Source organism: Colossoma macropomum, unplaced genomic scaffold (genome assembly GCF_904425465.1).
Source record: "Colossoma macropomum unplaced genomic scaffold, Colossoma_macropomum, whole genome shotgun sequence".
Taxonomy (NCBI): Eukaryota; Metazoa; Chordata; class Actinopteri; order Characiformes; family Serrasalmidae; genus Colossoma; species Colossoma macropomum.
Genome location: NW_023494806.1, coordinates 72044 through 99816, shown reverse-complemented (window position 1 = coordinate 99816; position 27773 = coordinate 72044). Strand labels below are relative to the sequence as shown.

At 41.3% G+C, this 27773-nt stretch overlaps 1 protein-coding gene across 2 annotated transcripts in view; it reads right to left on the bottom strand.

Annotated features, from left to right (window-relative positions):
• Positions 1–27773, bottom strand: part of znrf3 (zinc and ring finger 3) — a 117075-nt gene that overhangs the window by 35736 nt on the left and 53566 nt on the right. The window contains exons 1-2 of one of the 2 annotated variants that reach the window (XM_036598345.1): positions 11022–11622; positions 10499–10785 (exon numbers count right to left, since the gene is read on the bottom strand). The exons of the other annotated variant lie outside the window; for it this stretch is intronic. The gene's annotated coding sequence lies outside the window, so the exon portion shown is untranslated. Of the gene's footprint in view, positions 1–10498; positions 10786–11021; positions 11623–27773 lie in introns of those variants that run through there. 2 annotated transcript variants of the gene reach the window in all.

Sequence of the window (27773 nt, the reverse complement as noted above, 5' to 3'; positions counted from 1 at the left end):
CAGTAGATTTAATGCTAACACTAATGCTAGCACTAACGCTGACACTACTGATTTCGCTTTTGCCTTGAGATGTTAAACAGCAGTTCAGTGAAGATTTACCCAGTTTTCACTCCTGTAACCTGAGCGGAAGCTTTTGCTCCACCAGTTATCGTTCTGTCTGTAATGATTAAGGAAGAGAACTGCAGACGCGGAGCGATACAGCAGATCACATCATCACAGTCGTGATCTTATTCACCGTAACAGAGTTCTTCTGCTTTAATATGACAGTTTAATACAGTAAAAAACAGAACTGAACTTTTCCTCCAATAAGTTCTCAATACTGACAACTTCTTCTCCAGCACCGTGGCGTAAAGTGGCCACTGCTGTTGCTTAGTGACTGGTGGTCAGATGAATGAAAGATGAAAATGATCTCTGTTTTTCACCTGATAAAACAGTAGATACAAAGGTTTTAACCAATCAGACAGTGTGGGTGGAGCTAACTGCAGTATTAATGATGTAATGTTATGTATATTATTATTATGGATGTAAAGAAGAGCTAAAGAAGGTTCAGTTACTCCTTGTGGCCTCATCACTGTCTGAAACCCCCATATAGACCCCACTACCCTTACCCACAATCCCCTCTGTCTCTCTGGACTGGACGACTGCAATGATCTAATATGTCATTTTTGGTTTCACATACCGAGCTGCCAAATCTCGGGAAAGGGGTTTAAAGAGTACCTTAACTTAAACTAAGACTAGACTAAAAAGAATTTCCAACAGAGATTCACCATTATCACTATTATCACTACTATCACCATAACCATTATCACCATAATCTCCATTGTCACCATAATCACCATTGTCACTACAGTAACCACGATCACCATAATCAGCATTACCACTATTATCACCATAATCACCAGTCACTTTTATTGCCATAATCACCATTATAATTACTATGACCATAATCACCATCATTATCAAAATAATCACCACTGTCACTATATCATCATAATCACTATCATAACCATAATCACCATCATTATCACCATAATCACCACTGTCACTATAATTACCAAAATCACATCACTATTATCACCACAATCACTAGTATCACCATAATCAACATTATCACTATTATCACTTTAATCACTATTATCTCTATAATCACCATAGTGACCATTATCATTATTAACATAATCACTATCATCACTATAATCACTAGGATCACCATTATCACTATTACCACCATAATCACCATTATCACCATAAACACATAATCAAAATCACTATTGTCACTTTTATCACCATCATAACTACCATAACCATAATCACCATTATCATCATAATCACAACTGGCACTATAATCACCTAAATCACATCACTATTATCACCATTATCACCATCATCATCACTATTATCACCATTATCACTCTAATCACCACGATCCCAATAATCACTATAGACACCATTATCATTATAAACATAATCACTATTATCACCATTATCACTAGTATCACCATTATCACAATCATCACCATAAGCATCATTATCACTATCACTATGATCACATTATCACTATAATCATCACTGCATTCACCATTATCACTGCAGTTTAGCCCATCTGTGCTTTTTTTTAAGTGTCAGTACTAACCCCTCATCTCACACTCACCCCCATCTCACAAACACCCCCATCTCACACTCACCCATCTCACATTCACACCCCATCTCACTCACCCATCTCACTCACCCCCCATCTCACTCACCCATCTCACACTCACCCCCATCTCACACTCACCCATCTCACACTCACCCCCATCTCACACTCATCCCCATCTCACACTCACCCATCTCACACTCACCCCCATCTCACAAACACCCCCATCTCACACTCACCCATCTCACATTCACACCCCATCTCACTCACCCATCTCACTCACCCCCCATCTCACTCACCCATCTCACACTCACCCCCATCTCACACTCACCCATCTCACACTCACCCCCATCTCACACTCATCCCCATCTCACACTCACCCATCTCACATTCACACCCCATCTCACTCACCCATCTCACTCACCCCCCATCTCACTCACCCATCTCACACTCACCCATCTCACACTCACCACACAGATATTTTACCATACCATTCAGCACAGGGCAGCATGTAGGACATTCGTGCTAGATGGGGTGAGAAAGCTTTTTCACACCAAAAACAAAATAAGACACATTTTCAAAACTTGCTTTGTCACAGCAAAGCTCACTGACGCTCATGGAAGGATTTGATTTTTCGCTTTAAATTAAAAACAATGATGGTCTTTAATCTCTAAACAGAGATGAAAGCTTTCACACACGACTAGCATCTCCACTGCAGCACAGTCTGATCAGCACTGCACACTGAATCAGACATTTCTGCTTTCGCAAAACGCCGCAGCACAAAGAGTGAAAGCGCTCTGAAGATCAAAGACTCTCCTCTCTTTGGTCTCTAAGACTTTAACAACCCGCTGAATCAAACTGCTCTAACTGCTTAAAAGCTGCCTCTTCAAGGTCACGACAACCAGCCGCTGTCTGGAGTCAGTTCAGAAATACTTTTCACAAACTTAAAATCTGAAACTGAAAACTTCACAGTAACGTAGCTGCACATCATCAACAACATCACTGTTATACACTGCTTTATATACACACTGTACTCTATACTCTTACACTGTACACTACAGTTAGATTATACATGTTAAATTATACACTATATCTAAGTTATACACTATACCTTTTTACACACACACACATTATGTGTGTATATATGTATATATATATATATATATATTACAAATATATACAATATATATACACAATACAGTACTCTAACAGTACGTACTGTATTGTTGCATTATGGGTTTTTGTAGGACAGTGTCGTTTCAAACTGAGCACTAAACTTACACAGTAGAACGGAAACAACAAATCACTGCACAGTTCCTCATTCTATCGTGCTTAAGTTAGCCTATATCCTATAGCCTATAACATTAGCAGGCTGAAATATAGGCTACTGCACATTATGTTGCACAGAAACAATTACTGAAGGACAAAGACCACAGTATGGAAATCACTCTGCCTACTTGCATCATGGGATATCAGGGAGGAAATAGTGTTGAAAAGTAAAATCTGGCAGCACTTTAGTTCAGAGAGCAACAAAGTTGTGGTGCACAGATTACACAACAGCAGCCTCGCCTACAGCAGCTCCAGCAGCTGCGCTACGAATCACTTCATATAAAAGAGTCACTGAGTCACTGAATCAGTTCATTCAACAGTTCATTTCTTTATTTCTCTTTATTAGTTCTGTCAAAACAAACATGCACCACCAGCTGGTGGAAAGTTTCACTGCAGCGGAAAAATGATTTTTTTTAATAATGCATTAAAATAAGCGTAACATTTTTAATGATACGCTGACATTGATTTTCTATTAGGCAGGATGCAGATCCCATTTAATGTACACAAAGAGCAAACTCTGGGCAACTGAGTCCATTTTTTGGTCTCACACTTGGAGCGAACCTTTGTGCTCAGTGGCTGCTCTCCAATAGCAGAGGGCACAAGCTCCAGCCTCAGGAATGGCATTTAGGTCGAGGCCAGTATCAGTTTCAGCCACAACAATCAGGCAGCCCAGCTAGCCGCAGGCTGCAGGACGCTATTGAACACCTCAGCACGTCCCCCCACACCGAAACCACAGCCGCTCCAACACAGGCTCAGAAAGAAAACTCATTACTGCTCAGGACAAACTTACAGCTTATCCTAAACTAAACTACGCACTGACCAAAACTGCTCAGGTTTTGTTCATATGAACAAGCTCTATTATGTTCATATGATCCACACAGTCACTCTGACAGACTGTAATACACTACAAGAAGTGTAGGGGGCGATATGGCTTCTACTGTTTCATTTAAAAAGCTCTATTATGTTCATATGATCCACACAGTCATTCTGTCGAGTTGAATTACATCTTGTTGCACCGGATATAATTACCACTGACATTGTGTGCCAATAAAAGAATCAATCAAGAATCAATGAATCTGAACTGTGGATCGATTGCGCAATTCGTCACTTCTCTGCATGCAGGTCTGCAGAATGGTCAGCAGCTTCTTTCGTTTGCTGCTTTTTATTATTGTCCTTGGACAGAAACACTGAAGCGGTGAAGAGCAGCTCTTTCTGCCCAAAGCCGTCCTCTCCCCCATCACCACACTCCAAAAGGGAAGTGACGTGATAAGTGACACAGTCACATTAAAAAATGAACCAATCACACAGCACCACACGCAGCGCCGGGAGTGGAGAGCTTCCACACACACAGTGGACCCACCAGAGTTTCCCCAGACCACTGATTTCAAGAGGATCAGAGATTTCAGCTTTCAGACTCGACCAAACGTACCGAACTCACAGAGCAAAAGAACCTGATCCGGAAAAAAGCTCCAGTGTGAAAAAATACTGGTTGTGCTGCTTTTACTGCTCACAGCCAGAAGCGGCTCTGAGGACCTGCCTCATGACCTGCTCTGCAGAGGTCAGTCAGTGTGAGATGTTACAGCAACAAAGCAAAACAAATAAATGCTAAATCTTCCTACATTAAACAGAACCTGCAGGATTCTTTATCCTCAATACAACAAAACCCATTATCACAGAAAAAAAACAGCATCTCTCTATTAAACTGAACTGAAAGACCCCAAAACACTGAGAATTTCACAGCATGTGTGACGTTTGGGCTTCCTACAGTAATAATGTTAGAAATACACAGTTTCCTGAGAACCAACACCTACAGGCCGACGCCGACCGCACCAACACAGCGAGAGTCCGGCCCGAGTAATAAACCCTCTTGCCCTGACCTCTCTCTAAATTTCTTCCTTATCCTGTCGACTACGCCAGCTACGCCCCCCTTTCCACAAACGCCCCCAAAACTCCCTCCCCGTTTCCCCCGATTCCGACCCAATGCCCGTCACCCAGCGCGCCCCCCTCCGCCGCCTCCACGAGGGAGAGCGGAGGATTTCCTGGAATAACAAACTGTCCTGCCAGGAGAGGTGGGGGAATATTTGATCAAAGCCAGCAGTGAGCCCCCCGGGCCCACGGCCACTTAGAGCGGCCCTGGCCTCGGCCCGCGCTCTCAGGGCAGCTTTTCAAACAAGCCGGAGAGCCTTTCAAACAAGGCCAAGTGCTCGGCGCTCCGCTGAGCTTAGCTCAACGCCGCTCCGCTATGCTTGCAGACACCAGCTGCATAAGGGGCTTTACAGGGCCCCCTGGCCTCCCACCCAAACCCCCCACCACCCCCTTTCATCTGGCTTTCTTCAGCATGCACTAAACAGGAGGGATGTTTCTGAGGTAGATTCAGACCAAGCAGAACAAAGTTAGCAGAAACTTCTCAGTTCCACTGGTGGTAAGTTTAGAGCATAAGGGTCCGTACGGGGGGTCCACACTTCAGTTCCTTACTCTCAGACACTGCTAAAAAAATTAGGGTTGCTAAATAATAATAATAATAATAATAATAATAATGTTTATACAGCACTTTTCATACATTAAAAATGCAGCTCAAGTGCTTCATGATGCAACATGCAAACAACAAGAAAGAATAAAAAAATAATAATAATAATAAAAATGCAACAAATAAAAGCAGCAGCAGAAATATTATATATTAATAATAATAAAAAATAAAATGCGCTAGATAAAAATACAAACTAAATTACAATAAAAATACAACTAACAAGAAAATGAAAGTAAAATTCCAGTAAAACCAAGGAAAATAATAAAAAAAAACTTGTTAAACACTAAAAAAAAGTTTTAAACTCTTTTTTAAAACACTGACCGCAGGAGTCGGACGAATGATTATTGGCAACGTGTTTCAGATCTTTAGTGCAAAAAAACAAAACGCTGCCTCAAAATGGTTCTCAGTTTAGAACCGTTACACTACGTGGACTCTCTATGCATCTCATTCACAAAAATAGTTCTTTAGCGAACCTTTGGTTGAAATGTTCTTTAGTTTTGTCCTCCAAAGAACCTTTTCTGACGCCTTTATTGTGAAGTGTGTAACGTCAGAGAATCAGAATCAGAAAAGTACCAGATGTAGAAGGAATTTCTTTGTGTCAACATAAAACGAAATACAGTCAAATAAAAATAGAAAAAGATTTAATTTAACAAGTAAAACAAACACAGCAGAACACAGCAGCCGCTCTCGGGCGCCATCTTGTTGAATGATGTGTTTACTGAATAAAATAACTTAAGATTAATCACTGAATACCTGAATAATCCTGACTTTAAGACGGAATTCAAGCCTAAATCAGAGTCACTGCAGCGCTGCATCGCTAATCAGCCTGGCAGAATACAGACAACCAGGTTAGCTAACTTGCTAACTTTAGCCTTTAGCTCGCCGGCCTCCTCGTCTGACGAGTCGTTTCTGTGGTGACGTTTTCTCTCCACTGTAATGATGTTACTGCAGATAAACGGACACAGAGAGACCTTCAGCTTTATCAGCAGTGACGTTAGCGCTCTGCCTCCACATTAAAAACAGCCCCAAAACAAACAAACCTAAAGCAGGTGTAGAGGATTCAGGGCTGCACAAGCATCTGTCACACAAACCACTGAACATTCTGAACAATTTCACTGTTTCCTTCAGGATTCATACAGTTTCTGTTCAAGTTCAATGGAGCTTTATTGGCCTGACTGGAAGGTTCTGTATCGTCTGTCTACAAAACCTGTCTGTCTTTCATCAAACCCTCCGTCTCTCTGCATCTTTCAGCTGCTGTACACCTCATCTGCATCAGAGAGAGAGAGACAGAGAGAGAGAAAGAGAGAGAAAGAGAGAGAGAGACAGAGCGAGAGAGAAAGAGAGAGAGAGACACAGAGAGAGAGAGAGACAGAGAGAGAGAAAGAGAGAGAGAGAGAGAGAGAGACACAGAGAGAGAGAGAGAGAGAGAGAGAGAGAAAGAGAGAGAAAGAGAGAGAGAGAGCGAGAGAGAGAGAGAGAGAGAGAGAGAGAGAGAGAGAGAGAGACAGAGCTCTACATGGCGGCGCTGCCAGTTTCCTTTCGGCTCTGCTGTTTGCTGTTCTCTGTCCGAGCGGCTGATTCTCTCAGTGCCTCTAAGAAAAATGCCACAGATTCTACGCGGGATTCTCTCCACTCCTCCACCTGCCTTCACTCTTTATCATTCATGCTTCCTTTTCTTTCTTTCTTTCTTTCTTTCTTCTTCTTTCTGGCACCAAAACGCCTCCAAAACACTCCGTCTCAGTCCGGCTCAACAGCTCCTGCTCAGCTGACGCAGCAACAGAATAAATATGAATGAATCTGGGCTCCACTATAAATATACCAAAGTGACAGAACACGCAAACAATCATCAACATCAAGGCCTGGCCTATTCAGAGCCTGAGGGGAGAGAGAGAGAGAGAGAGAGAGAGAGAGGGGGGAAGAAAAAGGGGGAGGAGCTTGCCGCTATGATCGCCTGTGCCTTCTCGTTTCCCAAGCGCTGGAAATAACTTCAAAGCGGAGGCTGCCTTGAAGAGAGAGGAGATAGAGTTACAGAGTGGCAGCTGGAGAAGCCTTGCAGGTGGGGCCGCTCCGACAGGGTAATACTATCTCCCAAAAAGGAGCCCAGGCCCTTTTTTCAATGGAGAAGACTTCCTCTCCTTTGTCCTCCAGACAAAACCGATGGAACCACAGTTGCAGAAGTTGCATCCCAGCCAAAAAAACAAAAAAAAACCCAAACTCGACTCGGGCGAAGGCCGGAGAATCCAGAGAGCGGAGCAGGAGCGCTGACGTCATGACCAATTAAGCGACAGCATGCGAGTGTCTATGGGCCGCGAAGGAGGCGATGTCATTTCAAGGACAGATTCAAAGTGGCGCTGCGGCGGTCCGAGCGAGGGAACGCTTTCAGACAGTTGGCACACGCACAGCAGCGCGACCGCTCCACCTCACGGAGTCCCCTATTAGCGTCTCCCACAAAAACCGTCTCCGCATGCCGTCCCCATAGCAACGGCGCAAACAAACAAGCGCTGTGATTTAGGCATTAGACCGAAGCGCTCAGAGAAGACACTTAATATCATGTAAATATTCAAATATGCGGCGGCGCGTCTGCGGGCTGACAGCTTCAGGCACGCGAGAAGACTGGCACTGCGACTCTATTAACACGCAGCGAGTGGAGCCTTAAACCATCAATGGCCCAGCGGAGAGGAGACGCTTTCAAACCCCCTCACGGTGTCACTTTCAGCTCAGTCGCTTCAAAGAGCGTAACACGACTACTTTACTGCACAGAAGAGAGACAGCAGTGATCCAGAGTGAGCTGCTGCCTCATGTGGTGAAACTCTCGAGTGTGAAAACGGAAACTGTTACACATACGATTCCGCAAAACCGTCAGACTGTCTACAAACTTACAAACGCGTGTCAGACGACGGTCATTCCGCTTGATCAACTGCCAACTGCCACGGCGAGCTTTATCAAAACAGATCAATATTTTATCTGCAAAATCAGCAGCATCAAAACTGAACACACCGTGAGAATTTACATCTGTCTGAGCTGCTGCTCCACTAAACCGCCTCGGACGCCCTGACGAGACAACAGATCAGCTCCACAGCCTCTACGCTCTTAAAGTGGTTCTTCAAGGGTTCTTAAGTAAAGAAAATGGTTCCCTTTGCGTGATTAAAGAGTTCTTTGCATCATGAAAGGGTTCTTAAGAATGTGCTGTATCAGAACCCTGTTGACTGCTATATAGCACCCTTTTCAAATAAGTTCTATATAGAATCATCTGAAGCACATTTCCATCAATCTGAAGAACCCTTTAATCAGGCAAGGGTTCTTTGAGTGTTCTTGGTTCTTTATAGAACCATTTTCTTTACTAAAGAACCCTTGAGAGTGAACGCCCCCTTTCTGCAAAACTAAAGTAGCACATGGCCGTTAATAAGAGGTGATTTATGCTAAAACAACAGATCAGAATTTCTCTGCAGCCTCTCTCGCAGTTTAAGAGGCAGCTAAATCTGAACCCAGCTGGGATCGGAGTCATCAACACCTAGCCTCTGCGACGCCTTTGAAGTTCCGCCCTCGCTTTGAAGCTTGCGGCAGAAGCGAATGCCTGCGCCGAGCTCCTGGAAAGCCCCCAGAGTTGTGGAATGCAGAGCAAGCTGCTGCCCGGCCTGGAGGAATGCGATTAGAGCGCTGGAACACACCAGGGCTCCCGCACCCGGGAACGGCAAATACGGCCGCGGCCGCTGCCAAAACTGAGGAACAATGTTAAAGAGAAAAAACAAAAGTGAGATAATCGGTGAGGAGACAGAGCACAGATGTGAAAGAGGAGATAATGTGTGCTGAGAATACGGAATGACTGGAATTCAAGCCTTTCTGTTGATCCAGAAACAAATGAAAAACATCTGCACCAACCTGCTCGAAATAATACATTAAACTAGTAGCCAATAATTAGCATTACATAAACAAGTCAAGCTTCTAGGTCGTATTTACTGTTTATCATATTCACATTTTCAGCCAACAGTGGACTACATCACATTATCAACAGTGAACAGTGATTAATGATCAGGGAAGAGAATTAAACTAACTCATTACTAATTTCTCATACTGTAATGGATTACTTTACAGAATACTTCCTGTAATCCCACTACTCATTACTTTACGTCTGAGCTTCTCTCTAAAACCCAAACACATCTGAACTGGCTGTATAAACCCAACAGCCCTTTCAGAGCTTTATTTACAAACAGCCAATCAGTAAACAGCATTTAAAAGCTCTTTAAACAGCACGTCAGGTACTGATTACAGCCATCGACAGAAACAGTTCAAAAACAGCTGAAATAAACTCTGTGTGAATAAAGTGTAAGTGTTACAGAGCTGATAGTGAATAAAGTGTAAATGTTACAGTGCTGATAGTGAATAAAGTGTAAATGTTACAGTGCTGATAGTGAATAAAGTGTAGATGTTACAGAGCTGACAGTGAATAAAGTGTAAATCGTGTCTGATCTGTTTAGGTGAACTTAGGTGACTTTCATATCAGCATCATAATCAGATGGATTAATCGTGGAATCGGCTGACGCAGGTAGCTCAAGTGTGCAAATTTCACACAAGCACAAAGAGATAATCTATATAGTGAAAATTTTTGTTTTAAAAATCATGCGTGATTAATACTGTTGTGAGTAACACAGTTAATGTAAATCTTAGTAAGTCAGTGACCGTAATGTGATTACAGGAGCTGTACTGTGATTACACTACTTCATTACAAAAAATAATCACATTACTGCAGTACAGTACTTTGTACAGCATTACTCCAATACTGATATTGGAGACTAGCTTAAGCCTTAATCTGAGTCTGGGAAACCCTCATTATGTATTCCAAATCCTCCTTAATGACCAGACTAATCAGAATATAAACACATCACTGATTCCTTTGAGTTTGCTTAAAAAGTGCAAAAAGTGAACATCAAAGTTTTTATTATGACAAATGTTTTTCAGCTCAGCGACTACACAGTGCAGTTGTGGTGGAAATCAATGTGAGTTTTTACCGCAGGCGTCCAAAACTGATCTGGCTGCGTATGAAGTGCTTCAAACCCCCCCTTGAGCACACATCGCACTGCGTGATCCTGAACTTCGTCCTTGTACAGATATCTGTCATCTCCTTGGCGGCTCTTTTGCGGAGGGTGAGTAAAGCTGGAGATGGCTGAGATGATCCCGTAGGCCCTCGGGGCGCGGTGGGGGGATACATCTCGAAAAGGTCAACACCATTCCGTCCATCCCTGCCGCTCTCCTCCATCACCTCAACGGGCACAACGACCTTCTGCCAAATGAGCAACTGCACAAACACCTGCATGTCAACGATGGAATCACCGCTACGATGAATGAGGTCATTTAACTGAAGGGATGAAGAAAAGGTTACGATGCAATGCCAACGGTCACAATGACATTCTGATGGAAAGAAAAATGCAACTGATAAAATACTGACAACACTCTTTGACTTTTGCGCTAAATTTGCAAGAAACACCAAAGCCGTAAATCTCTAAATCAGATCACTTCAGGCTCCAGTTTCACCTTCCTTTACTCTTCAGTAGAATCTCAGATACCGAGAGAGACACCCGTCAAAATAGCCACCAACCTCGCACATACATAACTCATCCACCCCCCACCCCCCCCAAACACACACACACATAACAGTTGGCTCAGCTGTGAAAAGCTTAGCTGAAATGGAGCAGGTTGGGGTCATGAAGCCACTTGTCCACCAGGGGATCTTGATGACTTGTCTCTAAACCAAGACCACCTGTCAGTCAAACAAATCATGGCCCCCTGCAAGCCAGACACGAGGAGAGGGTGAAGCGTCTTTTAGCCAATCGCCACAGGAACCCTCAAAGCTGGAGTCAGTCAATCTCAAGTTACAGAGATAAACGCTGGCTGAACGATTGGTTTTAAGAATCTGTGGTCATGGAAAATAAAGTGCTCCGAGGACGAGCAGGGATACGGCGCCTCCTCCAGCCCTGAATTCAGTCTAGCTCTTCACACAGGCAAACTTCAGTCCCCTAAACCTCCAGTTTCTCCTTCACTAAAACGTGACTGTTGGAAAGCCGTCCCTCCCACTGTTTGGATCGGGTTCTGTTCTCACTGTGAAATGCTAACTTAGTAAAGGACACTTCTTTGTTTTCAGGTCACAAGGCTGAGTGCAGGCAGAGTCACTGGTTGAATGATTAATGGAAAAGTGGGAAAAGCCTGCCCTCGCTGAGGAGATGAACAAGCTGAAAAAACACTTTCAAATCTTAGCAGTGATTTCAAATCTGTATTTAAAAATAACTGACCGGGGAGGCCACTAAGTGGACTTTCCCATAAGGACTATAGTGAAGGTTAACATGTGGCATCTCAGAAGTTTAGATATGGTAAACATATAGATCGAAGATGTAGGACTCAGCGAGGTGGAGAACACAGACAGAGTTGAAGAACTGAGACAAAAATGGATTTCAGGCAGGAAAACGTATGGAATTCGGTCAACTGGGGGAAATTATTACAACATTTCTGAATGCGTTAAACATAATTTGAGTATTTTGCCAATATTATCTGTACTCATGCAGAGACCCAGTGACTTCTGCTAAACTTCTTCAGATTATCCAGAAACTCCAGAGAATGAGCAGCTACTCACTAGCCTAGAGTTTGAGGAAACTAGTAACTTCCAGATACCAAATCCATTGTTCCAGATCAGAAACTCTGGAGAACGAGGGGAGTTAGACCAACCCTGCTCCCTGGATCTGAAGAAAGGAAGCCTTCCTCCATCCGCCTCAGGCACTCAGTACCTTTTTCCTCTCCGTCCTCCCTTTGAACAGTGGAGCTATCACTTTTCAGGAGGACTTGAAGGAAACCTCGCTCCGGGAATTCTACAGCTCCTCAGGCTGATGATATTCTATAGGAAATGAGAATGTGAATAAACAAAGCAAAACCATTTCCTGGAGCGGGGCAAGGAAAGACGGGGAGCAGCTTGGAGCGGGCCAGGTCTCCAGTTATATTCCTTGAGGGAGGACCTTGGACGGCGTGCACAGGAGAGCCGGAAGCTATTTGGAAGCACTTCAAAACGGGAACTGCTGTATCCATGCCATGGCTGGAATAGGAGTGGAGCAAAGCAAGGATGAGTGGATGATCTCGTGTTGCGTAAGAAAGGTTTAGCTGTTTATTGAACACAGTAGGCTATTCAGCAGAAACTGAAACTCTCTTAAAGACAACAGTGACAAAAGAGGAGCAGAAGCGACTCGACAGATCAAGAAGGATTTCTGATCTACAATCAATGAGTGAATTCAGGTTCATGCAGAGATTTATAGTGTTGATCAGTAGAGGCCAAAACTGAAAGCTGCAGCATCACCGACCTAAACAATGTAGCTCCATAAGTCCATAAACGATTTACCACCATAAAACTAATGCTCACTGTACTCTCCAGGGGTGGGTATAAAAAATCCATCAGCATCTGGGAGCCAATCACCATGCTTGTTTACAAAATCAACACAGCTGACTGGCTGTCCAAATTACATTCTGTATGTGTGTTATTAACGTCAGCGTTTCTTTATTAGTCGAGTTCGATCTCTGGTGATACTACAGTCCCACCTCTCTCTGGGTGGGCAGGATGGCCCCCTCGTCTCCCCCATCACTCAGCGTGATGCTAGCCAGTGTAGGCGTCTGTTAGCTGATGTAACAGAACTGGCGGTTAGCGTTCTCCTCCAAGCGCGTTCGGCTGTCTAATGGCGGTTTGAAAAGTTGAGGTGGCTTCACATCTTCACAAGATTAGCGCTGCTGGTGGTGTATGATTCACGGAGTTCTAGCTAATGAGTGGGATTGAATATGACTAAATTGAGGAAAAAAAAATAAAAAATTAAAAAGCACCTCACACTCATTTCTGCTTCAAGCCACACCCACTTCTAGTTTGTAATAAACAAAAAAAAACTTTGAAGGAAGCGTTGGAATCAGTATTGAATTTAAATAAACTGTATTAATACTGAAATATTCGAAGTGATGCCCAGCCCGAATACTCACAGCGAGCACGGGGGCCAAACTAACACGGGCTGAAATGTAACACAGATATCTGATGTGGTTCCAGTGCTTTGATCATCTTCGCAACGTCATCTGTGAGGGTTTGTTGCATTGAACTGCATTGAATTAACAGTGTTTGAATCAATTTTAGAGCCTTTCAGTCTGACTGTTATAACTCGTCTCTCAGGCTGTGACGGCTCAGCTGTAACGTCTGCAGTCGCTCCGCTTTCGTTCAGTAAACATTTTCACTTCTAGCAGAGATTTAGTAGGTTGGTTAAACACATATAATGAATCTTCTCTGAACAGGTTCGAAAGTTTGACTTTTCTGATCCACTTTTCATCGACGTCTCGTACGCAGGGGTCTTTACTCTAGCGGCAGATTAGAATGTTCCTCCAGCCACGGCACCACCGCAACGCTAAATATCCCTCCGTACAAAAGAGAGAAGGGCGGGGGAAGAAATCCCATCTAAGAGATTAACTGGCAGAGCCCAGCCGAGTTTGTATTGGGCTGACCGGCTCGCTGGCCTCCTCCTCCCCAGAGGTCCCGCTCTAAAGCTAAGCATGTCTTTGATACTCCACCATAAGCAATCTGGAGGAGTTACAGGTTTCTTTTGTAGTCAGAGCAGAAAAAGGACTATGTTTGAGTGCCAAGGCTGGGATTTCTCCTCGCTTTTCTCTTCCTCCACCCCCCACCGACACACCCCTCTCACCCTATCTCTCCCTGCACCCTCCCCCACTCCAAACACCGCCAAACTGAATCAGAAACTTTACTCCCTTTCTTGCCCCTCATCTTTCCACTTCACAGATAAAGCCTACAGACCTCTTTTCTGAGAGCAGTAATAGAGATGGAGCGGCAAACGCAACGACAATGAACCCCCCCCACACCAAAGATTGAAGATATCCATATTTGGCTGTTGATGAAGAAAGGATGTGGGGTGGGTGAAGAGAAAGAAGAGGGAGAGGGAGGGTGGGAGAGGTTTGACTCCCCTCAGAGATTTTCTTAAACCCATTACATCAGCTTTCTTCTGCTTCACAGACCCGGCGGCCGGCGGTCTTTCAGAGAAACCAGAAAATGACCTAAGCTGACATTCAGAAGGCTGCGGTGGGCTGCCTGCGGTCGGACATTTGATCATAAATGACAGAACGGTTCAAAAGTTCCCTCTCTTTTGACTTCTCCTCCATTCTGTGGCTGCAGCCCATGTTAAACCATTCTAAACACCACAAACGAGGGAGCTGCAGTGAAGATACTGGAGTCCATAAAAAGGACGTGAACCTATTTTTAAAATCATAAAAAGAAAAAACTTTGCGGTGGCTGTTAAAACCATCGGGAACTACACTGATTATTCCTGACAAGAAAAGTAGCCGGTCAGAGACGAGACGGTGAGGTTTGTTTGGGAACTGTTCACAAAACCCTGAACCGAACCGGCTCTGATCACGAGAACTCCCTCCACCTTCGGTCATCTTCACAAACCAGCCGAGCGGCAGACCTAAAGCTCCAGATCACTCAGTGCCGACAAACCTGCTCGTCCTGATCGCAGCTCCTGATATGATACTCAGCACGTCAGCCACGATTCGGCGTTGTGAAGAGCTCTGAGAGCCGGAGTGAGAGTCATTCTGATACGATCAACAGTTTAACACAGACTACTGTTACATCATCACCTCAGGAGCTTCGATAAGAAACGGATCATTTTTAATAGCAGTAGTTTTTAAAGAAGGAATATCGGATCAGTATCACCCGAGACTCAGGACTTCAGTATCAGCACTGAAAAAATAAAAGGCGTATCGTTCCATCTCCCATCGGGACACATCACATCATCACAACTTGATCACAATAATAGTTAAGCAGTACACTTTAAACAAAAACGACACTTTGAAGCAAAAATAACATATTTTTGGCCAAAACGATGGTTTGATTAATGCGGCACGATATGCGCTGCTAATTAAACAGAAGTCCTAATCACCTCCCCCTACTTACCTCCCCCTCACTGTGATTGGTCTTCATTTGTTCTGAGACCTCCCCCGACTGTGATTGGCCCTAACCACCTCCTCCTAAAGACCTCCCCCACTACGATTGGTCCTAATCACCTCCCCCTCACTGTGATTGCTCCACAAAACAGGTTTCTAGCAGTGCAAGAGTTCTTTTTAATTCTACTTGTCTGGGTGTACTTGGTAGCAGTTAAATTTCATTTACTTCTTTCGCCATTTGAAGTCCAGTCAGGTTAAGACTGTTAATGAAGCCACTCCTCCAAACACAACAGGCTCGTTTAATGTTACAGACGCTGCAGAGCAAACAAACGACAACAGCAACATCTGCGAGAAAGATCACTGTGTGATAACAGCATTTTAAAAAAATCAAACACTTCTGTTTCCAGAGAGCTGAACCACATTTCGGTCTGCAGGACGACACGTTTTCCCATACAGTACAAATAAAAACATAAAGGAACGTCTGAAAATCTGCACAACGTAAACATCATGTTTCTATTTTCAGTTTATTAGCATATTCAACATTATGTAAGCATTTGAAATGAGAGCTGAGAGCAGCTTTACCGTGTGACGATCCGACACTCCAGCCACAAACTAGCATCTTAGCTCGAAGCTAACAAAGTAACCACAAGCTAACATGCTAGTTAAGATCCACTGATACAGTGTGATCTGCTGTGATCCGCTGTGATCCACTGTGCTGTTACATCACTATCATAAAGCCTGAACCTCTTCAGCACCGTCAGAGACTCAGTATTGGAACATGAATGATATTTAATGCTCACAGGACAATATTAATCTGCAATAATAAAGATCTGGAGGAAATACTGACTTTTACAAATAATCAAAGGTGAGAAAAAAAGACGTTCATCATCACAATATTTACTGTTCAATCTGATTCATTATTCTGATTCAATCTGATTCAAAATTTCACGGAGTAATTAATCTACAAAAGGGAAGGATGTTTGTAATCAGTGCTCACTTTATTAACGTTACATTAATAAACTATGAATAAACGATCACAGCGCTCACTTAATGTTATATTAATAAACTATTAATAAACTATCACAACACTCACTTTATTAACAATATATTTATAAACAATTAATAAACTACCACAGCACTCACTTAATGTTATATTAATAAATTATTAATAAACTACCACAACGCTTACTTTATTAACGTTATTGTAATACACTATTAATAAACTATCACAGCGCTTGCTTAATGTTATATTAATAAACTATAAATAAACTACCACAACGCTATTAACAATATATTTATAAACTACTAATAAACTATCACAGCGCTCAATGTTATATTAAACTATCACAGTGCTTACTTTATTAATGTTATTGTAATACTCTACTAATAAACTATCACAGCGCTTGCTTAATGTTATATTAATAAACTATTTATAAACTATCCCGGCCGTCAGACTGAAGCTCTGCTGAATCGGCTCCAGTCCGACAGTCTCAGCAAGTGAAAAATGTGGTGAGGAGCAGTAAAGTTCAGAGCTAACCCCCCCCAACACAGCTCAAATCAAAGCCTTATAGTTCAAATCAAAGGCCCTCCCTGCGCCCAGGGGCCGGACCGCGCGGGGCCGGAAGGAGTGGACGGTGCCAAAGTGACCAAATAAAAAAAAGCAGCTCTGCCCAACCAGAGAACCACCCCCCCCCCCGGCTCCATGATCAAACAGAGGATATTCCTCAGAGGAGGGGGGTGGGGGCACCCGGGGGCAGTGGGGGGCAGCAACAGGCAACAACAGGAAAAATAAAATAGCTGAGAAAGAAAGAAAGAAAGAAAGAAAGAAGCAATGAGTACAGAAGGAGAAAGAGAGAGAGAGACCAGAAAGAATGAATTAAACCAATAAGGACTGAGGAAGGAGAGAGAAAACAGACAAACAGAAAGAGAGAGAGAGAGAGAGAGAGAGAGAGAGAGAGAGAGAGAGAGAGGGAGGTAAACAGTGAGTGGTAAAGCTGTTGTCTAGGTGAACTGTACCACTCCAAAAACACTCCACAGCACAAACAGTGAAACTCACTCAGAGAGAGAGAGAGAGAAACAGAGAGAGAGACAGAGAGAGAGAGAGAGAGAGAGAGAGAGAGAGAAACAGAGAGAGAGAGAGAGAAAGAGAAAGAGAGGTAAACAGTGAGTGGTAAAGCTGTTGTCTAGGTGAACTGTACCACCCCAAAAACCCTCCACAGCACAAACAGTGAAAGAGAGAGATAGACAGAGAGGGAGACAGAGGGAGAGAAAGAGAGGGAGAGAGAAAAAGAGAGAGAGAGAGAAAGAGAGATAGACAGAGAGAGAGAGACAGAGAGAGAAAGAGAGAGAGAGAAAAAGAGAGAGAGAGATAGAGAGACACAGAGAGAGAGAGAGAGAGAGAGAGATAGACAGAGAGACACAGAGAGAGAGAGAGAGAGAGAGAGAGAGAGAGAGAGAGAAAATGGGAGATCAAATTAAGTTGAATGAATTAGTTTTTCTCATTTGTGCAAATAAATACATAAAAATGAAACACATTCAATATAAAACTGAGCTCCCACATCAGACAGAGTCACGGTGTTAGAATCCAACTCACAACAATAACTGACCGTCTGACTGACAGTCAACACGTTATAAACACAGTAATAAACACTTCATAACAAAAGCTGGTATCTGCTCAGTGCAGCTTTACTGGAGATGATCAGCGTCTCACTTCACTGTCACTTCATCATCACCGCCTGTTTTAGAGCCCCTTACAGAGCAACTCCACCCCAAGACCTGTTCATCATTAACAGTATGCAAATCAATCAAACAACGTTACCGCCCCCTGATGACGCCCTACTCGCACCTCACTCATAAATATGAAAGCACAGGAACCGAGAGCGAGGACAGAACCGCACTCACACTGAGCCAAACCCCCTCAGCACCTCCTCACAGGGCTGTGATACGCCAGCTGGAACTCCGGAAAGCGAAATGGTTCAGGAAAGGTTAAAATGGCCATTGCTACCGACTCTGTCAGCCTTTCGTCCGTACAGCCTTTCTTGGACTTTCTTCCCGCTTTCCGTAGTTCCAGTGTTGCTTGTTGTTGATTTCTGTTCAGTGAGTCGCGCCCAAGGGTTACATTTATGAAGGCCAACATGAATTTGAGAGGGAACTGAATCGGATGTAACACTGGTATGTGCCGTGAACAGCTTGCAGAACGTAAGGATTTAGAGCCAGTGCAGCAAACCCTGACTGACCGGTGACGCAGTCTGCGACTTTGATGTCAAACTGAATGAAACATAGACAGAGTTAAAGAAATCCACTTTATTCATTCGGAATTCAGGGCATCTAAGAAATCAGGACTCTGGTTATATTGAATATGGAGCTGCTGAACAGGTAATTAGGAGCTGGCTGTCACGGTTTTAGGGAACGTTCTCCTGTTCGGCGCCTCTGCCGCTCGCTGGTAATCATTTTCTAGCACGTGTTAACTCTTCGGCTTGAGTCGGTGACTCATACTGTTCAGGCTTGAGACGCACTGCCTGAGCAGAAACACCTTCCGTCACTGAAGATGGGGAGGGTAGTAGAGGAAAATCGTCAACATCGTAAGACTCTCAGTTACAAAAGAGCTGTTTGATTCTGTCTCTCCATATTTTCTGGTAGCTCTAAAAACACAGCAGCCCAGCCCACCCAGTCTCCCTCACAGCCCCACCTCCAAACCCAAACACCACTGCAGTGCCCCTCCCAGGCATTGAGCCAGGGATGGAGTTATCTGACAGTAGGGGTGGAGTTAGCTGAAAATAGGGGTGGAGTTAGCTGAAAATAGGGGGTGGAGTTACTCTTTAAACTGACACTGTCTTCAGTAATGCTGATCCATTATATCTGTGATGGATTTACAAAACCGCACAAACCGGACTCTCATCTCCGCAGGTCAGCGAGCAGGTCAGCGTTTATAAAAGTGTTGCTGTTGTGTGTAAATGCTGTGTTTATTGTGTAAATGCTGTGTGTTTATTGTGTGTAAATGCTGTGTGTTTATTGTGTGTAAATGCTGTGTGTTTATTGTGTGTAAATGCTGTGTTTATTGTGTGTAAATGCTGTGTTTATTGTGTGTAAATGCTGTGTTTATTGTGTGTAAATGCTGTGTTTATTGTGTAAATGCTGTGTGTTTATTGTGTAAATGCTGTGTTTATTGTGTGTAAATGCTGTGTTTATTGTGTGTAAATGCTGTGTTTATTGTGTAAATGCTGTGTGTTTATTGTGTAAATGCTGTGTTTATTGTGTGTAAATGCTGTGTTTATTGTGTGTAAATGCTGTGTTTATTGTGTAAATGCTGTGTTTATTGTGTGTAAATGCTGTGTTTATTGTGTGTAAATGCTGTGTTTATTGTGTGTAAATGCTGTGTTTACTGTGTAAATGCTGTGTGTTTATTGTGTGTAAATGCTGTGTGTTTATTGTGTGTAAATGCTGTGTTTATTGTGTGTAAATGCTGTGTTTATTGTGTAAATGCTGTTTATTGTGTGTAAATGCTGTGTGTTTATTGTGTGTAAATGCTGTGTGTTTATTGTGTGTAAATGCTGTGTTTATTGTGTGTAAATGCTGTGTGTTTATTGTGTAAATGCTGTGTTTATTGTGTAAATGCTGTTTATTGTGTGTAAATGCTGTGTGTTTATTGTGTAAATGCTGTGTTTATTGTGTGTAAATGCTGTGTGTTTATTGTGTGTAAATGCTGTGTTTATTGTGTGTAAATGCTGTGTGTTTATTGTGTAAATGCTGTGTTTATTGTGTGTAAATGCTGTGTTTATTGTGTAAATGCTGTGTTTATTGTGTAAATGCTGTGTGTTTATTGTGTAAATGCTGTGTTTATTGTGTGTAAATGCTGTGTTTATTGTGTGTAAATGCTGTGTTTATTGTGTAAATGCTGTGTTTATTGTGTGTAAATGCTGTGTTTATTGTGTGTAAATGCTGTGTTTATTGTGTGTAAATGCTGTGTTTATTGTGTAAATGCTGTGTGTTTATTGTGTGTAAATGCTGTGTGTTTATTGTGTAAATGCTGTGTTTATTGTGTGTAAATGCTGTGTTTATTGTGTAAATGCTGTTTATTGTGTGTAAATGCTGTGTGTTTATGTGTGTAAATGCTGTGTGTTTATGTGTGTAAATGCTGTGTGTTTATTGTGTGTAAATGCTGTGTGTTTATTGTGTGTAAATGCTGTGTTTATTGTGTGTAAATGCTGTGTGTTTATTGTGTGTAAATGCTGTGTGTTTATTGTGTGTAAATGCTGTGTTTATTGTGTAAATGCTGTTTATTGTGTGTAAATGCTGTGTTTATTGTGTAAATGCTGTGTTTATTGTGTGTAAATGCTGTGTGTTTATTGTGTGTAAATGCTGTGTTTATTGTGTAAATGCTGTGTGTTTATTGTGTGTAAATGCTGTGTTTATTGTGTGTAAATGCTGTGTGTTTATTGTGTGTAAATGCTGTGTTTATTGTGTGTAAATGCTGTGTTTATTGTGTAAATGCTGTGTTTATTGTGTAAATGCTGTGTTTATTGTGTGTAAATGCTGTGTTTATTGTGTGTAAATGCTGTGTGTTTATTGTGTGTAAATGCTGTGTGTTTATTGTGTGTAAATGCTGTGTGTTTATTGTGTGTAAATGCTGTGTTTATTGTGTAAATGCTGTGTGTTTATTGTGCAAATGCTGTGTGTTTATTGTGTAAATGCTGTGTTTATTGTGTAAATGCTGTGTGTTTATTGTGTGTAAATGCTGTGTTTATTGTGTAAATGCTGTGTGTTTATTGTGTAAATGCTGTGTTTATTGTGTAAATGCTGTGTGTTTATTGTGTGTAAATGCTGTGTTTATTGTGTAAATGCTGTGTTTATTGTGTGTAAATGCTGTGTTTATTGTGTAAATGCTGTGTTTATTGTGTGTAAATGCTGTGTTTATTGTGTGTAAATGCTGTGTTTATTGTGTAAATGCTGTGTTTATTGTGTGTAAATGCTGTGTTTATTGTGTAAATGCTGTGTTTATTGTGTGTAAATGCTGTGTTTATTGTGTAAATGCTGCGTGTTTATTGTGTGTAAATGCTGTGTTTATTGTGTGTAAATGCTGTGTTTATTGTGTAAATGCTGTGTTTATTGTGTGTAAATGCTGTGTTTATTGTGTAAATGCTGTGTTTATTGTGTAAATGCTGTGTTTATTGTGTGTAAATGCTGTGTTATTGTGTGTAAATGCTGTGTTTATTGTGTAAATGCTGTGTTTATTGTGTGTAAATGCTGTGTGTTTATTGTGTAAATGCTGTGTTTATTGTGTGTAAATGCTGTGTTTATTGTGTAAATGCTGTGTGTTTATTGTGTAAATGCTGTGTTTATTGTGTAAATGCTGTGTTTATTGTGTGTAAATGCTGTGTTTATTGTGTGTAAATGCTGTGTTTATTGTGTAAATGCTGTGTTTATTGTGTGTAAATGCTGTGTTTATTGTGTAATGCTGTGTTTATTGTGTAAATGCTGTGTTTATTGTGTGTAAATGCTGTGTTTATTGTGTAAATGCTGTGTGTTTATTGTGTGTAAATGCTGTGTGTTTATTGTGTAAATGCTGTGTTTATTGTGTGTAAATGCTGTGTTTATTGTGTAAATGCTGTGTTTATTGTGTGTAAATGCTGTGTTTATTGTGTAAATGCTGTGTTTATTGTGTGTAAATGCTGTGTTTATTGTGTGTAAATGCTGTGTTTACTGTATGTAAATGCTGTGTGTTTATTGTGTGTGTTTATTGTGTGTAAATGCTGTGTTTATTGTGTGTAAATGCTGTGTGTTTATTGTGTGTAAATGCTGTGTTTATTGTGTGTAAATGCTGTGTTTATAGTGTGTAAATGCTGTGTTTATTGTGTAAATGCTGTGTGTTTATTGTGTGTAAATGCTGTGTTTATTGTGTAAATGCTGTGTTTATTGTGTGTAAATGCTGTGTTTATTGTGTAAATGCTGTGTTTATTGTGTGTAAATGCTGTGTTTATTGTGTGTAAATGCTGTGTTTATTGTGTAAATGCTGTTTATTGTGTGTAAATGCTGTGTGTTTATTGTGTGTAAATGCTGTGTTTATTGTGTAAATGCTGTGTGTTTATTGTGTGTAAATGCTGTGTTTATTGTGTAAATGCTGTGTGTTTATTGTGTGTAAATGCTGTGTTTATTGTGTAAATGCTGTGTGTTTATTGTGTGTAAATGCTGTGTGTTTATCGTGTGTAAATGCTGTGTTTATTGTGTAAATGCTGTGTGTTTATTGTGTGTAAATGCTGTGTTTATTGTGTAAATGCTGTGTTTATTGTGTGTAAATGCTGTGTTTATTGTGTAAATGCTGTGTTTATTGTGTGTAAATGCTGTGTTTATTGTGTAAATGCTGTTTATTGTGTGTAAATGCTGTGTTTATTGTGTGTAAATGCTGTGTTTATTGTGTAAATGCTGTGTGTTTATTGTGTGTAAATGCTGTGTTTATTGTGTAAATGCTGTGTGTTTATTGTGCAAATGCTGTGTGTTTATTGTGTAAATGCTGTGTGTTTATTGTGTGTAAATGCTGTGTTTATTGTGTGTATAGGCTGTGTTTATTGTGTGTAAAGGCTGTGTTTATTGTGTAAATGCTGTGTTTATTGTGTGTAAATGCTGTGTTTATTGTGTGTACATGCTGTGTTTATTGTGTGTAAAGGCTGTGTTTATTGTGTGTAAAGGCTGTGTTTATTGTGTGTATAGGCTGTGTTTATTGTGTGTAAAGGCTGTGTTTATTGTGTGTATAGGCTGTGTTTATTGTGTAAATGCTGTGTGTTTATTGTGTGTAAAGGCTGTGTTTATTGTGTGTATAGGCTGTGTTTATTGTGTGTAAAGGCTGTGTTTATTGTGTAAATGCTGTGTTTATTGTGTGTAAATGATGTGTTTATTGTGTGTAAATGCTGTGTTTATTGTGTAAATGCTGTGTTTATTGTGTGTAAAGGCTGTGTTTATTGTGTAAATGCTGTGTGTTTATTGTGTGTAAATGCTGTGTTTATTGTGTGTAAATGCTGTGTTTATTGTGCAAATGCTGTGTTTATTGTGTAAATGCTGTGTTTATTGTGTGTAAATGCTGTGTTTATTGTGTGTAAATGCTGTGTTTATTGTGTAAATGCTGTGTTTATTGTGTGTAAATGCTGTATTTATTGTGCAAATGCTGTGTTTATTGTGTGCAAATGCTGTGTTTATTGTGTAAATGCTGTGTGTTTATTGTGTGTAAATGCTGTGTTTATTGTGTAAATGCTGTGTGTTTATTGTGTGTAAATGCTGTGTTTATTGTGTAAATGCTATGTTTATTGTGTAAATGCTGTGTTTATTGTGTAAATGCTGTGTTTATTGTGTAAATGCTGTGTGTTTATTGTGTGTAAATGCTATGTTTATTGTGTAAATGCTATGTTTATTGTGTAAATGCTGTGTTTATTGTGTAAATGCTGTGTTTATTGTGTGTAAATGCTGTGTTTATTGTGTAAATGCTGTGTTTATTGTGTGTAAATGCTGTGTTTATTGTGTGTAAATGCTGTATTTATTGTGCAAATGCTGTGTTTATTGTGTGCAAATGCTGTGTTTATTGTGTGTAAATGCTGTGTGTGTTTATTGTCCATCTTATTTTGGCACGGCCGTCTTTGTGGAGATTTGTGAGTAGTTTTTCACGGGGGGGGGGTCTCACCCCACCCCTTTCACCCCTCATTGCTCACTAGCAGCTCGACGTTTCACATTCAGAGAGACGACAGTCCCAGTTTGTCTGATAACAGAAACACAAGAACAGATTTGATTATGAACTTCCACACAGCAAACAGGTGGAACGGCACGGAACTGCCGGGAGAGAGGAGGAGCACCAAACACTGAAGGAGTTAAACATCAATCCCCCCCAACACCCACCAGAGCAGGATGGCTTGTGGAGGTGGGTTAATGGTCAGCCGATACTGGAGGGTTTTTTCACGTCTCCTACAGCAGGAGCTCCAGAAAGAATCTCAGAGATCCAGGAGAGGTCCAGGAGACACCTGCACAGACTACTTCTACATCAGGAGCCCAACAGGGAGGTCCAATGGGTACCTTCTGCAACAGAAGCTCCAAAAAGAAGCCCAGAGGTTCAAGAAAAGTCCAGGAGGCCCATGTGCAGGTGTCTCCTGGACCTTTTTTAACCCCAGCCTAGATACTGCACGCTTTTCCTCCTTCAAGAACCAGACAGAGGGAGGAACCTGGCTCCTCCGAGTGCATGAGCTCATCCTGCACTCAGCTTTCATCACTTTCACTCTGTCATGTAATATTAACGAAACACCAGGCAAGAGGAGTCTGGACAGCCATTAAAAGCCCCTCGAGGACACACCCGCCTCAGTCTGAGCCACTCCATCAGCCCCAGGGACCCCCGGGGGCTCCAGCTACTGCTGCAATTGGCCACATAAGGACAGCAACATGCACAGCAGGGACTCTGGGAGACTCTCCTTAATTACGGCTGTTGTACTGTGATTTGTTCCACCTCATCAGAACACGCTCTGCTTATTTACTTGACTTATAAAAATGATACATGCTGGATTTAAATATTACAAACCATTCACAAATGCTATTTTTAGAGGTTGTTTTCAATGTTTCAAGACATCTGTGAACAAGAAGGCATTAAAATCTAAATCATAACATACTTAATTATCTGTTTACATACATTATTTGTCAAGTTATCTGCCTTAAGACTTGAACTCCTTTCTTGAAATATACTAAAATCTGCAGGTTAATTTAATTAGATCTTCATTCTGGATGTTCTAAGAATTTCTCAGTCATTTCAGAATCTTCTACAGATCTGTTCATCATTCTGGACTCGTCCAACGTTTCTGCAGTTTTATTTACAGTATTCCAGAGTCCTGATTACTTATTAAGAACGATCAGATTACAGTCATAAATACTTTTATTTCAAACCAAAATGTTTCATATTATTGAAAAGAGTGAATCCAGACTGTTGAATAATGTTGTATAATGTACAATCTTTTCTCCAGACTCTCAGTTCCACTTCTCAATATTTCAATCAATAAAATAGCCAATAATTTCAAAATCATTTCTAAAACAGCTTCTGTTTAACAAATAAACCAACAGAACTCCTCCAAAACGAATCCTGTTTCATTCCATTACAGCTTCCTTTACAAGTTAATGTTTTTCCAGTTTGGAGCTAAAATCCTGTTTTGACAGCAATATTATATTATTAGTATATACAATATACTGTAATATAATATTACACTACAATCCTGCAGTATTTCCATTGTGTAATGTTGTGAACTTCTTGAATGTTGTATTGCACTCTGGGAAAGATTCTCCTGTCCTAAAGGACCAGCCCACACCTGCATCCACAGTCACGAAGATCTACTGATCTCGTTTACTGATGAGGAACACTGTAAACAAAGAAAACGTAAGTAGGTAAACAATGTTTTGTCTCACGAAGAACAGTGACCTTAGACAGAGTTCCTCACAGCCGCCATCACAGCAGCTGAGTGTGATTAATCTAGGTTTAGATACTCAGAGTGTGATTAATCCAGGTTTAGATACTCAGAGTGTGATTAATCCAGGTTTAGTCACTCAGTCTGTGATTAATCCAGGTTTAGTCACTCAGTCTGTGATTAATCCAGGTTTAGATACTCAGAGTGTGATTAATCCAGGTTTAGATACTCAGTCTGTGATTAATCCAGGTTTAGATACTCAGAGTGTGATTAATCCAGGTTTAGATACTCAAGCTGTGATTAATCCAGGTTTAGATACTCAGAGTGTGATTAATCCAGGTTTAGTCACTCAGTCTGTGATTAATCCAGGTTTAGTCACTCAGTCTGTGATTAATCCAGGTTTAGATACTCAGTCTGTGATTAATCCAGGTTTAGTCACTCAGTCTGTGATTAATCCAGGTTTAGTCACTCAGTCTGTGATTAATCCAGGTTTAGATACTCAGTCTGTGATTAATCCAGGTTTAGATACTCAGAGTGTGATTAATCCAGGTTTAGATACTCAGTCTGTGATTAATCCAGGTTTAGATACTCAGAGTGTGATTAATCCAGGTTTAGTCACTCAGTCTGTGATTAATCCAGGTTTAGATACTCAGAGTGTGATTAATCCAGGTTTAGTCACTCAGAGTGTGATTAATCCAGGTTTAGATACTCAAGCTGTGATTAATCCAGGTTTAGATACTCAGAGTGTGATTAATCCAGGTTTAGTCACTCAGTCTGTGATTAATCCAGGTTTAGATACTCAGAGTGTGATTAATCCAGGTTTAGTCACTCAGTCTGTGATTAATCCAGGTTTAGATACTCAGAGTGTGATTAATCCAGGTTTAGTCACTCAGTCTGTGATTAATCCAGGTTTAGATGCTCAAGCTGTGATTAATCCAGGTTCAGAGTTTCAGACTGTGATTAATCCAGGTTTAGACACTCAGAGTGTGATTAACCCAGGTTTAGTCACTCAGTCTGTGATTAATCCAGGTTTAGATACTCAGAGTGTGATTAATCCAGGTTTAGTCACTCAGTCTGTGATTAATCCAGGTTTAGATACTCAGAGTGTGATTAATCCAGGTTTAGTCACTCAGTCTGTGATTAATCCAGGTTTAGATACTCAAGCTGTGATTAATCCAGGTTCAGAGTTTCAGACTGTGATTAATCCAGGTTCAGAGTTTCAGACTGTGATTAATCCAGGTTTAGACACTCAGAGTGTGATTAATCCAGGTTTAGACACTCAGAGTGTGATTAATCCAGGTTCAGACACTCAGACTGTGATTAATCCAGATTCAGATATTCAGACTGTGATTAATCCAGGTTAAGGTGCTCAGACTGTGATTAATCCAGATTCAGATATTCAGGCTGTGATTAATCCAGGTTAAGGTGCTCAGACTGTGATTAATCCAGGTTCAGACACTCAGAATGTGATTAATCCAGGTTCAGATACTCAGACTGTAATTAATCCAAGTTCAGACACTCAGACTGTAATTAATCCAGGTTTAGATGCTCAGACTATGATTAGGAAAGGATGCGCTGAGCAGCTCATGTTTTAAAGAAGGTAAATGTGTGAAAAGTGAAGCATTTATAACAGTTTAAGCAGCACTTTTTCCATTTATTGCAGTAATAATTACTTTTCAGTCTTCATATCCGTGTAGTGTGATTTGTTTACTCCACTGAAAAGAGACACTGTTCACCTGATTCACGTCACAAATGTCACAAAGAACAGAAAAGTGACTTTTCTGGTCACAGAAAGTGACCAGAAAAGGACCAGCCAGTTCATCTCTGTCAACAAGCTCTCCCTGATTGGTCAGAAGCTTGGTCCTGATTGGTCAGACACTTGGTCCTGATTGAAGATTTGAGA